This window comes from Schistocerca serialis, chromosome 12, assembly GCF_023864345.2.
Source record: "Schistocerca serialis cubense isolate TAMUIC-IGC-003099 chromosome 12, iqSchSeri2.2, whole genome shotgun sequence".
Lineage (NCBI taxonomy): Eukaryota > Metazoa > Arthropoda > Insecta > Orthoptera > Acrididae > Schistocerca > Schistocerca serialis.
Window position 1 is genome coordinate 122,028,258 of NC_064649.1, and position 15,826 is coordinate 122,044,083.

A 15,826-nucleotide genomic window follows, 5' to 3' on the forward strand; every position below is an offset into this window, starting at 1 on the left:
TTACTACAACAAAAATGTTCCCATATTTTAATGTTACCCCCCCCCCCCCCCCCTCTCTCACCACACACATACATTTTATATTGTCCGCACATCAAACTACTTGCCCATAAAATTTGTATCGACAAATATACTGACTCAAAATCTGAGTCGTAAAAACATATTATGAGAAAGAAAGTTGCTACTCACGACATAGGGGAGACGCTGAGTCGCAGACAGGTACAACAAAAAGATTTTCACACTTAAAGCTTTCAGGCAACGGCCTTTGTCAACAATAGACACACATATGCACACACACACTCACTCAAATGCAACTCACACACACAACTGCAGTCTCAGGCAACTGAAACCAGTGTGGTTTCAGTTTTTGTGTGTGTGTGTGTGTGTGTGTGTGTGTGTGTGTGTGTGTGTGAGTGTGTGTGTGTGTAGGCGCGCGCGCGCGTATGTGTGGTTTCAATTGTCTGAGACTGCAGCCGGGTGTATGAGTTGCATTTGCATGAGTATGTGTGTGTGCGTATGTGTGTCTATTGTTGACAAAGGCCATTGACCAAAAGCTTTAAGTGTAAAAATCTTTTTGTTGTGCCTATCTGCGACTCAGCATCTCCGCTATATGATGAGTAGCAACTTTCCTTCTCATAATATTGTTACAGTCCATCCCAGATTTTCCATCGTTTGAGTCATAAAACCTATACTTTTACATGCAGTAATTCCATTTTGCATTCATTCAATTCATTCATTCATTCATTCATTCATTCTTCATTTTCTGTTGATCCCATGAGGAAGGATGAACCTTCAGGCATGTGGAACAAGTCAAAGCATACACTGCAATGAGACAAAGACATTGCATAAACATCATCATTACAGCTGTATTAAGGTGTCACTCTCCTGTTTAATGCTATTCATAGTTGTGGCATATAAATTTAATCCAGTAAATTAGAAAGAAAGTTGTTAGTTTGAAAAAAGCTGCTGCCTCCTTAATTTTTTCACATAGATGCTGTTAATTCACTATTACTACATTATTATTTACTTAAATACAACAGTATTTTTCCAAGAAAATGTTTTCATACCTCTAAATTCTGAGTACGATTTATAGTACACTAGCCTTTTACCTGCAACTTCTCCCACAAATGTGTTCAACACATATATTGAATACACCTCTGTCACCCCCTCTCTGTGTCTACCTCTTCTTCCCACTCCCTTTGTCTGTCTGCCTCATCCTCCCACCCCCATCTGTATACCTCTTCCTCCCCCTCTGTTTGTCAGTTTCCTTCAACCCCACTCTCTCACTGTAGCTTCCACCCCATCTCTCTGACCATAATCTCCTCCCCTCTCCATTTCCATCTCTATCTTCCTCTCTTCCTTTTCCATCTGTCTCACTATCCCTCTACGCATTCCACCTGCCTCATCCGTCTCCCTCTCCTCCTCCTCCTCTATCTGTGCATTCCCATCTCCCCCCTTGCTTTGTCCATCCCCTCCTCTACCCACCTCAACCTGCCCCTCATCAGCATGTAGCCCCTGCAATACAGTTCAATAAAGCACGTCAAAATTACTCCCACAACATGCCTACCATGCTGGCCAGGCTACATATCTGGGGCTTGACAAGATATGTGGTATGTGGTTTATTCATCTCATTAAGTACAATTTTCAAATCATTTGACTTGATGTACAGGAGACATGTCAAGGTTTACAAAAGAAACTTTTTTTCACTTTTTTAAGAGAAATACAAAAGTTTACATTATATTTTACATTTCTAAGTTAAAGCTACACATGTACATAGAATAATACACTCCTGGAAATGGAAAAAAGAACACATTGACACCGGTGTGTCAGACCCACCATACTTGCTCCGGACACTGCGAGAAGGCTGTACAAGCAATGATCACACGCACGGCACAGCGGACACACCAGGAACCGCGGTGTTGGTCGTCGAATGGCGCTAGCTGCGCAGCATTTGTGCACCGCCGCCGTCAGTGTCAGCCAGTTTGCCGTGGCATACGGAGCTCCATCGCCATCTTTAACACTGGTAGCATGCCGCGACAGCGTGGACGTGAACCGTATCTGCAGTTGACGGACTTTGAGCGAGGGCGTATAGTGGGCATGCGGGAGGCCGGGTGGACGTACCGCCGAATTGCTCAACACGTGGGGCGCGAGGTCTCCACAGTACATCGATGTTGTCGCCAGTGGTCGGCGGAAGGTGCACGTGCCCGTCGACCTGGGACCGGACCGCAGCGACGCACGGATGCACGCCAAGACCGTAGGATCCTACGCAGTGCCGTAGGGGACCGCACCGCCACTTCCCAGCAAATTAGGGACACTGTTGCTCCTGGGGTATCGGCGAGGACCATTCGCAACCGTCTCCATGAAGCTGGGCTACGGTCCCGCACACTGTTAGGCCGTCTTCCGCTCACGCCCCAACATCGTGCAGCCCGCCTCCAGTGATGTCGCGACAGGCGTGAATGGAGGGACGAATGGAGACGTGTCGTCTTCAGCGATGAGAGTCGCTTCTGCCTTGGTGCCAATGATGGTCGTATGCGTGCTTGGCGCCGTGCAGGTGAGCGCCACAATCAGGACTGGATACGACCGAGGCACACAGGGCCAACACCCGGCATCATGGTGTGGGGAGCGATCTCCTACACTGGCCGTACACCACTGGTGATCGTCGAGGGGACACTGAATAGTGCACGGTACATCCAAACCGTCATCGAACCCATCGTTCTGCCATTCCTAGACCCGCAAGGGAACTTGCTGTTCCAACAGGACAATGCACGTCCGCATGTATCCCGTGCCACCCAACGTGCTCTAGAAGGTGTAAGTCAACTACCCTGGCCAGCAAGATCTCCGGATCTGTCCCCCATTGGGCATGTTTCGGACTGGATGAAGCGTCGTCTCACGCGGTCTGCACGTCCAGCACGAACGCTAGTCCAACTGAGGTGCCAGGTGGAAATGGCATGGCAAGCCGTTCCACAGGACTACGTCCAGCATCTCTACGATCGTCTCCATGGGAGAATAGCAGCCTGCATTGCTGCGAAAGGTGGATATACACTGTACTAGTGCCGACATTGTGCATGCTCTGTTGCCTGTGTCTATGTGCCTGTGGTTCTGTCAGTGTGATCATGTGATGTATCCGACCCCAGGAATGTGTCAATAAAGTTTCCCCTTCCTGGGACAATGAATTCACGGTGTTCTTATTTCAATTTCCAGGAGTGTACATGTAATACAATCCCTGTGTTCAGACTGTGAAGCTGTCCTCAATGAATTCATCGACAGACTAATAACACTTTTCCACCAGAAGAGTAAAGAGCAATCTTTTCAGTGAACCAATCTCCATTTTAAATATATTAGTGCCTTTTATTTTATTGAAAATTTTTAACCCCATATTCTCTGGCATTTGGGAATAAAGTTTTAAATGATGTGTTGGAAGTTTGAAGTTATCTCTGTGGCGAGTGCTGTAGTTGTGGTCAAAACGGAAAGTGTCTCGTGTATGTTGATTTTTATATAGGAATACCACCATCTCATATATGTAAAGCAAGGGGATAGATTTAAAAAATTTTTAACAGTGGTTGACATAATTCCCGTTTTTTTGCAACACACATGTTTCTAATTACTTTCTTTTGTAATACTAGGAGCCTACATACATTTGCTGAATTTCCCCAGAAGATTATGCCATAACGAATAACTGACTCAAAGTAGCAGTGATAAACTATCTTTCTGGTATCCACGTTTGTGGTACCTGACAAAATACACATTGCAAATGCTAAGTTGTACAGTTTATTTGCTAAGTAATCTATGTGTACCTTCCAATTTACATTAATCATTATGCTTTTAGTTACATTTAGTTTTAGTCCATTTTGATAGAAACAAGATTCAAGTTTTCTAAAGTATTTTTGGCTTTTTCTGGAATATTTTCGGATACCTCATTTTCAATTAGAACTGATGTATCATCAGCAAATAAGTCATTTACGTAAAAAAGAAACAGATAGGGACCCAATATCGGACCTTGTGGTACTCCTTGGGAACTGTTTTCCAATCTGATGAATAATTGGTTCCATTTGAAGTTGAAATTACTCTTTGTTTCCTACCTGACAGGTAAGAGCTAAACCATTTTAAAGCAGTGTCCCTGATTCCATACATCTGTAATTTGTGGAGGAGTAATGCATGGTTCACTGAATCGAAAGCTTTAGTCAGATCACTGAATATACCTGTGACCTTTCTACCTTTATCTAACATGGTGCATATTTTTTGGATAAACTCATTTATAGCATTCACAGTGCTTTTACGCTGTTGGAATCCGAACTGGTTTTTAAAAATTATATCATTTATGGTAAGAAAGTTATTAATTTGTTTTGCTGCAATCTTTTCAAACACTTTAGAGAAGACCGGCAAGAGAGAGAGATAGGGCGGTAATTCCCCATTTGTATTTGCCCCTGACATACAGGTCACCATTCAAAGCAGGTCAATAAAGCAGGCTGAAACAACTTCAACATAACATGCTTGTCATGCAGGGCAGTCTACATGCTGAGGCCTGGAAAAGCTGTTTTTTGCCCCTGAAAAGCAGGCTGCCCTGCAAAGCAGGCTGATTGTTTTCACACAACATCCCTGATGTGCAGTGCAGCCTACATGCCAGCACCTGAAAAAAGACATTTTTGCACATGTCTCCGCTCCTACTGGAGCTATTGGGTTGTGAACCCCACAGTGCTTATACTCATAAGGCCTGTTGCTACTGTGCTAAATTTAGTTGAAATCGATAGATCCTTGACATACACACATATACTCTGCTTTATATATATACAACAGATTATTACTTATCAAACAGTTTTGTAATGAACACAGGTGCTTGTCATCTAGCTAACATAAATGTTCAATCCCTTAAGATAGATATCTCGATAATTTGCAGAAAGAGTAGTTAATGAGGTACATTTTTAATTTTCTTTTGGGTTGGAAGCAATTCGCAATTTCTTGCTGCATGTTGTTGGAGAGTTTGTTGAATACCTTGTCACTGACATACGTAACTAATTCTGAATGGTGGAAAGAGTGCAGAGTCAAAAGTCTACATGTGAATTATCTGAGTGTCTCGAACTGTGATTGGATAAATCAGTCCAACTGGAAACTGATTTTTTTAATTCTCATCAACAAAAACCTTTAAGGAGTAAATATATTGGAAAATGAATATAAGATTTCAAAGATCCTTGTGAAGGCTTCTGCAACACATACAGTTATCTAATTTACATATTATTTTTATGGTGCACTTCTGCTGAATGAACACTTTATTTACTTTAGAAGCAGTGCCCACCCCAAAGATGATTCCATAAGACAACAAGGTGTGTTGTGTAACAATTACTGATGGTTGCACTCGTGTCTTTCCCACCTGAAAAATGTCCAATAAATATTTATCAATCTTTATTTCATTGCATCCGTGTTAGCTTTATTTCAAAACATTCACACGATTTTGTTTGTTTTCTGATTCATGTGAAGTTTATGGTGACAAAGTGGCATCACACTTCTCTGTTGACCTGACACTTTGCTATGCTGGTTGCCATGACAATTTATACGATGAAAACCAATTGCCTTGTTATGTGTTCGTACAATACTTAAAAATAATTGAAACTGATAGTTTTCTAACTGCACCTATAATTAATGCAATGAAAATGTTTAGTATCAATTAAGAGCTGGTTAACTGTGGATGTGGTCTGTTCACTCTGCTAATATTCATATTGCATATAGGCATTGAGTAATTTATCAATGCAACAAACATTCAATAGCCATCACTGTGAGAAGATTTATGAAGGATAAGGTACACTATGTGATCAAAAGTATCTGGACACCTGGCTGGAAATAACTTACAAGTTTGTGGTGCCCTCCATCGGTAATGCTGGAATTCAGTATGGTGTTGGCCCACCCTTAACCTTGATGACAGATTCCACTCTCACAGGCATACGTTTAATCAGGTGCTTGAAGGAGTGCTGCACTGAGGAGAAGAATCGATGTCGGTCGGTGAGGCCTGGCACAAAGTCAGCATTCCAAAATATCCCAAAGGTGTTCTACAGGATTCGGGTCAGGACTTCATGCAGGCCAGTCCATTACACGGATGTTATTGTCGTGCAACCACTCCACCACAGGCTGTGCATTACGAACAGGTGCTTGATCGAATTGAAAGATGCAGTCGCCATCCCAAAATTGCTCTTCAACAATGGAATGCAAGAAGGTGCTTAAAACTTCAATGTAGGACTGCACTGTGATAGCGCGACGCAAAACAACAAGGGGTGCAAGCCCCCTCCATGAAAAATATGACCACATCACAACACCACCGCCTCAGAATTTTACTGTTGGCACATCGGATTGCCACATTCTGTACCACGATTCATCACTCCACACAATGTTTTTCCACTGTTCAATCATCAATGTTTATGCTCCTTACACCAAGCGATGTGTTGTTTGACATTTACCAGTGTGATGTGTGGCTTATGAGCAGCCGCTCAACCATGAGATCTAAGTTTTCTCACCTCCCGCCTAACTGTCACAGTACTTGCAGTGGATCCTGATGCAGTTTGGAATTCCTGTGTGATGGTCTGGATAGATATCTGCTTTTACACATTATGACACTCTTCAACTGTCGGCGGTCTTTGTCAGCCAATAGATGAGGTCGGCCTGTACACTTTTGTGCTGTATGTGTTGCTTCACATTTCCACTTCACTATCACATTGGAAACAGTGGACCTAGGGATGTTTAGGAGTGTGGAAATCTCACTTACAGACGTATGACACAAGTGACACCCAATCACCTGACCACGTTCAAAGTCTGTGAGTTCCGCGGGGGCCCCATTCTGCTGTCCCACAATGTCTAATGACTACTGAAGTTGCTGATATGGAGTACCTGGCAGTAGGTGGCAGCATAATGCACCTAATATGAGAAATGTATGAACCATGGACCTTGCTGTTGGTGGGGAGGCTTGAGTGCCTCAACGATACAGATAGCCGTACTGTAGGTGCAACCACAACAGAGGGGTATCTGTTGACAGGCCAGACAAATGTGTGGTTCCTGAAGAGGGGCAGCAGCCTTTTCAGTAGTTGCAGGGGCAACAGTCTGGATGACTGACTGATCTGGCCTTGTAACACTAACCAAAATGGCCTTGCTGTTTTGGTACTGCGAACGGCTGAAAGCAAGAGGAAACTACAGCTGTAATTTTTCCCGAGGGCATGCAGCTTTACTGTAAGATTAAATGATTATGGCGTCTTCTTGGGTAAAATATTCCGGAGGTAAAATAGTCCCCCATTCGGATCTCCAGGCGGGGACTACTCAAGAGGACATCGTGATCAGGAGAAAGAAATCTGGCATTCTACGGATCGGAGCGTGGAATGTCAGATCCCTTAACCAAGCAGGTAGGTTAGAAAATTTAAAAAGGGAAATGGATAGGTTAAAGTTAGATATAGTGGGAATTAAGACTTTTGGTCAGGTGAATACAGGTTTATAAATACAAAATCAAATAGGGGTAATGCAGGAGTAGATTTAATAATGAATAAAAAAAATAGGAGTGCAGGTAAGCTACTACAAACAGCATAGTGAACGCATTATTGTGGCCAAGACAGATACGAAGCCCACACCTACTACAGTAGTACAAGTTTATATGCCAACTAGCTCTGCAGATGATGAAGAAATTGATGAAATGTATGATGAGATAAAAGACATTATTCAGGTAGTGAAGGGAAATGAAAATTTAATAGTCATGGATGACGAATTCGAGAGTAGGAAAAGGGAGAGAAGAAAACATAGTGGGTGAATATGGATTGGGGGAGAGAAATGAAAGAGGAAGCCACCTGCTAGAATTTTGCACAAAGCATAACTTAATCATAGCTAACACTTGGTTCAAGAATCATGAAAGAAGGTTGTATAAATGGAAACCCTGGAGATACTAAAAGGTTTCAGAGAGATTGTATAATGGTAAGAGAGAGATTTAGGAACCAGATTTTAAATTGTAAGACAATTCCAGGGGCAGTTGTGGACTCTGACCACAATCTATTGGTTATGAACCGTAGATTAAAACTGAAGAAACTGCAAAAAGGTGGGAATTTAAGAAGATGGGACCTGGATAAACTGACTAAACCAGAGGTTGTACAGAGTTTCAGGGAGAGCATAAGGGAACAATTGACAGGAATGGGGGAAAGAAATACAGTAGAAGAATGGGTAGCTTTGAGGAATGAAATAGTGAAGGCAGCAGAGGATCAAGTAGGTAAATAGATGACAGCTGGTAGAAATCCTTGGGTAACAGAAGAGATACTGAATTTAATTGACAAAAGGAGAAAATACAAAAATGCAGCAAGTGAAGCAGGCAAAAAGGAATACAAACGTCTCAAAAATGAGATCAACAGGAAGTGCAAAATGGTTAAGCAGGGATGGCTAGAGGACAAATGTAAGGATGTAGAGGCTTATCTCATGAGGGGTAAGATAGATACTGCCTACAGGAAAATTAGAGACCTTTGGAGAAAAGAGAACCACTTGCATGAATATCAAGAGCTCAGATAGAAACCCAGTTCTAAGTAAAGAAGGGAAAGCAGAAAGGTGGAAGGAGTATATAGAGGGTCTATACAGGAACGATGTTCTTGAGGACAATGTTATAGAAATGGAAGAGCAGGTAGATGAAGAGGAAATGGGAGATATGATACTGCGTGAAGAGTTTGACAGAGCACTGAAAGACCTAAGTCACAACAGGGCCCCGGGAGTAGACAACATTCCATTACAACTACTGACAGCCTTGGGAGAGCCAGTCCTGACAAAACTATACCATCTGGTGGGCAAGATGTATGAGACAGGCAAAATACCCTCAGACTTCAAGAAGAATATAATAATTCCAATCTCAAAGAAAGCAGGTGTTGACAGATGTGAAAGTTACTCAACTATCAGTTTAACAAGTCACAGCTGCAAAATATTAACACAAATTCTTTACAAACAAATGGAGAAACAGGTAGAAGCTGATCTCGGGGAAGATCAGTTTGGATTCCGTAGAGGCAATACTGACCCTACGACTTATCTTAGAAGAAAGATTTAGGAAAGGCAAACCTACGTTTCTAGCATTTGTAGACTTAGAGAAAGTTTTTGACAAGGTTGACCGGAATACTCTCTTTCAAATTCTGAAGGTGGCAGGGGTAAAACACAGGGAGCCAAAGGCTATTTACAATTTTTACAGAAACCAGATGGCAGTTATGAGTCGAGGGACATGAAAGGGAAGCAGTGGTTGGGAAGGGAGTGAGACAGGGTTGTAGCCTCTCCCCGATGTTATTCAATCTGTATATTGAGCAAGCAGTAAAGGAAGCAAAAGAAAAATTTGGAGTAGGTATTAATACCCATGGAGAAGAAATAAAAACTTTGAGGTTCGCCAACGACATTGTAATTCTGTCAGAGACAGCAAAAGGACTTGGAAGAGCAGCTGAACAGAATGGACAGTGTCTTGAAAGGAGGATATAAGATGAAAATCAACAAAAGCAAAACGAGAATAATGGAATGTAGTCGAATTAAATAAGGTGATGCTGCGGGAATTAGATTAGGAAATGGGATGCTTAAAGTAGTAAATGAGTTTTGCTATTTGAGGAGCAGAATAACTGATGATGGTCGAAGTAGAGAGGATATAAAATGTGGACTGGCAATGGCAAGGAAAGCGTTTCTGAGGAAGAGAAATTTGTTAACATCGAGTATAGATTTAAGTGCCAGTAAGTCGTTTCTGAAAGTATTTGTATGGAGTGTAGCCATGTATGGAAGTGAAACATGGACGATAAATAGTTTAGACAAGAAGAGAACAGAAGCTTTTGAAATGTGGTGCTACAGAAGAATGCTGAAGATTAGATGGATAGATCACACAACTAATTAGGAGGTATTGAATAGAATTGGGGAGAAGAGGAGTTTGTGGCACAACTTGACTAGAAGAAGGGATCGGTTGGTAGGACATGTTCTGTGGCATCAAGGGATCACCAATTTAGTACTGGAGGACAGCGTGGAGGGTAAAAATCATAGAGGAAAACCAAGAGATGAATACACTAAGCAGATTCAGAAGGATGTAGGCTGCAGTAGGTACTGGGAGACGAAGAGGCTTGCACAGGATAGAGTAGCATGGAGAGCTGCATCAAACTGGTCTCAGGACTGAAGACAACAACAACATGTTTCTGGTGGTGTCTGGATACTTTTGATCATATAGTGTAATTCAGAATGGAATTACTCTGCATGTTAATACTAAATATGAGGTAATTATAATTATAATTCCATTTTCAAAATGTTGTAAAGCACATATCATTGTTCAGAACAATATCAAATTTGAGAGAATATTATAGAGGAAGGGGGAAGACATTAAGGAAACTAAAAAACTTCATGAAAATTTTATCACTACATGGCAGAATGTGCAAAATAAAAGATGGGTGTACACAACTGCCCCTCAGTTTGCATCTGAGATGCTAGATGTGACTGTCTCAATGTAAAATCACATGCTGTTTGTAAAGTTATTTTACAAGAATGGTGACTGTGTGGCAGTAGCTCTGCAGTGGTTCATGACACTCAAGGGTATGAAAAAAGGTGTTGGTCCAATTTCTGGCAAGCGTCTGGAGAAAATGATTATAGAATTCAAAAAAGAAAGGTTCTTTTCAAGTGCAATGTGGCAAAGGAAGGGAAAAAATAATTCTGCATCAGTAGAAGATGTGGCCATACCATTGCAGGAGGGATCGAGCAGTGGTGTGCTAACATGCAGTTCGTGAGGAATTGAGCAAATTTTGGAAATGCCTGGGAGTACAGTATGTGAAATTCTATGAAACATACTCCATTGCTATCAGTACAAAACCACCTGTGTTCAGGGCTTGCTTCACCCTGACCTTCCAGTAAGACAAGTATTTGGTATACAGTTTCTTGCTCACATTGAAATCGACAATGAATGGCCATCAAACATTCTGTGGACAGACGAAGCCCATAGCCATTACTAACAAGGGAACCTCCCCATTGCATCTCCCTCAGATTTAGTTATAAGTTGGCACAGTGGATAGGCCTTGAAAAACTGAACACAGATCAATCGAGAAAACAGGAAGAAGTTGCGTGGAACTATGAAAAAAATTAGTAAAATATACAAACTGAGTAGTCCATTCTCAAGACAGGCAACATCAAGGACAATGGGAGTCAAGGAGCGCCGTGGTCCCGTGGTTAGCGAGAGCAGCTACGGAGTGAGAGATCCCAGGTTCAAGTCTTCCCTCGAGTGAAAAGTTTAATTTTTTATTTTCAGTTTATGTGACAAACTCTTATGTTTTCATCACTCTTTTGGGAGTGATTATCACATCCACAAGAAAACCTAAATTGGGCAAGGTAGAAGAATCTTTTTACCCATTCGCCAAGTGTACAAGTTAGGTGGGTTGTCAACATATTCCTGTCATGTGATGCACATGCCGTCACTAGTGTCGTATAGAATGTATCAGAGGTGCTTTCCTGTGGAGGAATCGGTTGACCTGTGACCTTGCGATCAAATGTTTTCCTGTGGAGGAATCGGTTGATCTATGACCTTGCGATCAAATGTTTTCGGTTCCCATTGGAGAGGCATGTCCTTTTGTGTACTAATCGCACGGTTTTGCGGTGCGGTCACAAAACACAGACAGTAAACTTATTAGAGTGAACAGAGACGTCAATGAACGAACAGACATATCATAACTTTGCGAAAATAAAGAAAGTAAAATTTTGAGTCAAGGGAAGACTTGAACAAAGGACCTCTCACTCCGCAGCTACTCACGCTAACCACAGGACCACGGAGCTCTTGCTCTCACATTCTCCTTGATGTTGCCTATCTTATGCATGGAGTACCCAGTTTGTATATTTTACTAATTTTTTTCGTAGTTACACACAACTTCTTCCTGTTTTCTCGATTGATTTGTGTTCAGTTTTTCAAGGCCTGTCCAGTGTGCCAACTTATAACTAAATCTGAGGGGGGTGCGATGGGGAGGTTCCCTTGTAAGGACATGTCAATACACAGCATTGTAGAATATGGGCACTGGAGAATCTGCTCACAGGTAAACTGGTACTGCTTCATTCTGCAAAAGTAAGTGTGGTGAAGGTTGACCGCATCATTTATCATAGGGCAGCATTTTTTCATGGAGATGATTCCTGCAGCTCCTGTTACCTGTACCCTCACTGGTAAATGCTATGAGAATCTTTTGCACACCAACATCATTCCATCCCTTCAACAGTGTGGATGTATGGGTAGGATCATTTTATGCAATATGGGGCTCCTCTGCGCATTGCACAGCCAGTGAAACAGCTGCTAAAGAGGCACATTGAAAATGCAAGAATTATCAGCCATCATTTGTCTACAGACTGGCCGTCCAGATCACCTCATCCTAATCTGTGTGACTTCTGGCTGTGGGTTTATATGAAAGATGCTGTGTTCAGTGCTCCAACAATAACTGAATTGAAGGCACACATTGCACAACACATTCTGAACATGACTGCTGAGACACTCCCGATCTGTCATGAAACGTGCCGTTTCTCCATTTCAGCTAGTGGAAGAAAATGGTGGATGGCATATTAAACCTGCCTCATGCAAATCTCACGACAATTAAAACTGAATGTCATTGTTTTTCTTGATGTAGTTTTTGGTCTCAGAACAATTAAAAACCGATGCCGTTGTAAGTTTTTATGCAGTTTTTGGCTTCAGGGCAATTAAAAATCGATTTTCTCCATCCAATGTGCTATGACATTCCCATGGTGGATGGGCTTACATAATTAACAGTGCCACAGTAGCTGAATGCCACACTTGTGAAGTGTACACTGCACATTGATTTAAAGTGCAACCCACACCATAGCTACTGTATTGCCATTCGTCTGTCATCTGCTGCCAAACCAATTTACGTTATGGCACTTATACAGCAACACCTAGAAGGAAAATTTAGAATAATTTTTCTTTGTTTAAATAACGTTTCCCCCTTCTTTGATTATATTCCATTCAAATCTGATGTCATTATTGCGATATTGGTCACTATCCAGCTGGCCACACTTTCAAATATGTGCGCTGCCAGTTACGCCACCGCATTTCCTAAGCCACTATTGCAGCATGAAGATATTGCCACAAATGATTACATCACTGCCAATGAGATACCAGCATCCCCTCTCCGGAGTTCCGCAGTAGGTGTACTTAAGATGATCATTCATACACTGACCCCCATTTTGTGTGTTTCCCAGCTGAATAACATTTACAGACTTTCATAGTGACCAGGACTCGATGTATTCTGAACAGACATTGTACTGAAAAGTGACATATTTATAAATCTCTTTTGTCTTATTTACGCTGCCATTACAGTAACAAAGTTATATATCATTTTTACTGTTTGATGTTAAATGTAGAATAAATCATTATCTGAATTCTCTGTTCATGAACAGCATCCATTCCTTGCTCCTGTATCCACTAAAGAACTACAAAGTGTGCTAGGAAGACATAGCAATTCTGAACTAATGGTTCTTTTTTCACAGCGTTCGAAAGTGGTACTTTACCTGGACATTGAATGCAGGTATTATTTGCAGATATCACTGAAATCCATATATACCATCAGTGAATGATAGTAATATCTGACTTAATAATTAGAAACTTTGGTCTACTAGAGAAAATCTTGAGGTTATGTACTTTTCTCTATGTACAATGGTCAGCAAACCTACATATTTACAAGAAAAGTATTTCGAAGCTTTAAAAGAGCTAGAATTTTTACATAAAGAAAAAGAAAGAAAGAGAGAAAGAGAGAGAGAGAGAGAGAGAGAGAGAGAGAGAGAGAGAGAGAGAGAGAGAGAGAGAGAGAGAGAGAGAGAGAGTAAAAATAAAACTATAATTATACAATTTCATTTTTATACAATTTTATACAATTTTCATTTTTGTCTGTCTTTTACAAAATTTTATTGTATTTTTGGTTTACCAGTCTATTTTTTAATACTACTGTTCCGGTTATATAATTTTAATTTTAATCAAAGATTATGTCGTGTGATACCATGAAAATTACTGAAACAACCATGACCCTCTGTTCTTTAGGGGAAATAATACCCTCTTTGCAATACTTTGCTGAGAGAAACAGTACATTTAGCGTGTGAACCTGCAGTCTGTTACGTAGTACTCCATCAGTGTCTCATAACATTTAACTTCTTTGTTGTATATTGTAATATCTTGATGTATTTCAAATCACAGTTTAATTTCGTTGGCAGTTTTTTTTTTTTTTTTTTTTTTCCATAGAACACCAGACGAGGAGTATAATATCTTTAAAACAGCGTTGTGGCACTCGACAATGTGCTTTTAAATAGAAACTTAGCTTGTGTGAAATAAAATTTTGTGTTGCCTAGTGCAATTATTTTCAAGGTTTCACCCAGAAACCACAGTAAAACAACACACAATGTTTCAAAAAAATTCATCCAATTTCAAAAGACTTCATGTTCCACGTGAATGAAGATAGAATACATTTGTGACTCACTCTACTATTGTCAAATAATACAAAGATGGCGCCATTCAATCCATTATGGATGAGCCTGAATATGGGACAAAGGGTGTTGAGATAATAGGTGCAATGCATTATGTACGTGGCAGGAACAGTGAATCATTTCACACATTACATTTAAGCATGAAGAGTTTCAACTGTTTATTATTAGCATGGTGTTTGAAATAACATAAAAGAACATGTCATTTCTTTTGTAAATCAGGTCCTTCAGACAACAGTAACTGTTCACAATGCAGTCTTCAGCACAAGCAGGCCCACCGCCTGTAACCTCTTAAAGATGTTATTCATTCATTCATTCCACATGTTCCATAAATTCCATCAAGTAGGAGAACCTTCAAGGACATAGAAAGGGTCAGGGAAATCATAGACTTAATCTGTATGCAATATTAACAGAAAATCACAACTAAGGTGCATAATGCTATTCTTGCTTATGACAGCTAAATTTAATCGTTTAAATTTGAAAGAAAGCTGCTACCTTGTAAACAGCTATACTATACCAATAAACCCAAGATTCCAGAATTAAATTTTCACTCTGCAGCAGAGTGTGCACTGATTTTGAAACTTCCTGGCAGATTAAAACTGTGTGCCGAACCGAGACTCGAACTCAGGATCTTTGCCTTTCGTGGGCAAGTGCTCTACCAACTGAGCTACCCAAGCACGACTCATGACCCATCCTCACAATTTTACATCCGCCAGTACCTCGTCTCTTACCTTCCAAACTTCACAGAAGTTCTCCCACGAAACTTGCAGGACTAGCACTACTGGAAGAAAGGATATGGTGGAGACATGGCTTAGCCACAGCCTGAAGGATGTTTCCAGAATGAAATTTTCACTCTGCAGCAGAGTGTGTGCTGATTTTGAAACTTCCTGGCAGATTAAAACTACGTCCCGAGTTTGAGTCTTGGTCTGCCAGGAAGTTTAAAATCCATGATTATTTACAAAATCAAACTCCCACTTATAAAACAGCTTCAAGTGTATGATTACATTACAAATGAGTTAATGTGTTAAATATAAGGTTATTAATATGGTCATATGATTTTTCAGTTTGTACGTCTGTGCTGCATACATGTGACCATATCGATTTCTGGTGTCAGTGCGCCTTTATGCAAAGAAAAATTGTTCTGTGGTCAGAGATGCCAAACATGGATAGCAGATTTAAGCACATGTCGCGTGAGCCTGTGTTGATTGGTGGACTGAATGACAGTGGGCAGAGTAAGCCGTGTAGCAAGAGCCAGCTGCATGCTAGTCGTGCATTGCAGGCACGGGAAGTGCTACGGCGTTGTCTGAGTGATGGGTCCATGGCCCATAGGTTGCTGTTTAGTTGGCGGTGGTGGGAAATCCGTCACGTC

General features: G+C 41.1%; 1 protein-coding gene across 7 annotated transcripts in view; it reads right to left on the reverse strand.

Annotated features, from left to right (window-relative positions):
• The window catches only part of LOC126428309 (1,5-anhydro-D-fructose reductase-like), a 107,560-nt gene that overhangs the window by 69,513 nt on the left and 22,221 nt on the right, over positions 1–15,826 (reverse strand). The gene's annotated exons all lie outside the window — the stretch shown is intronic.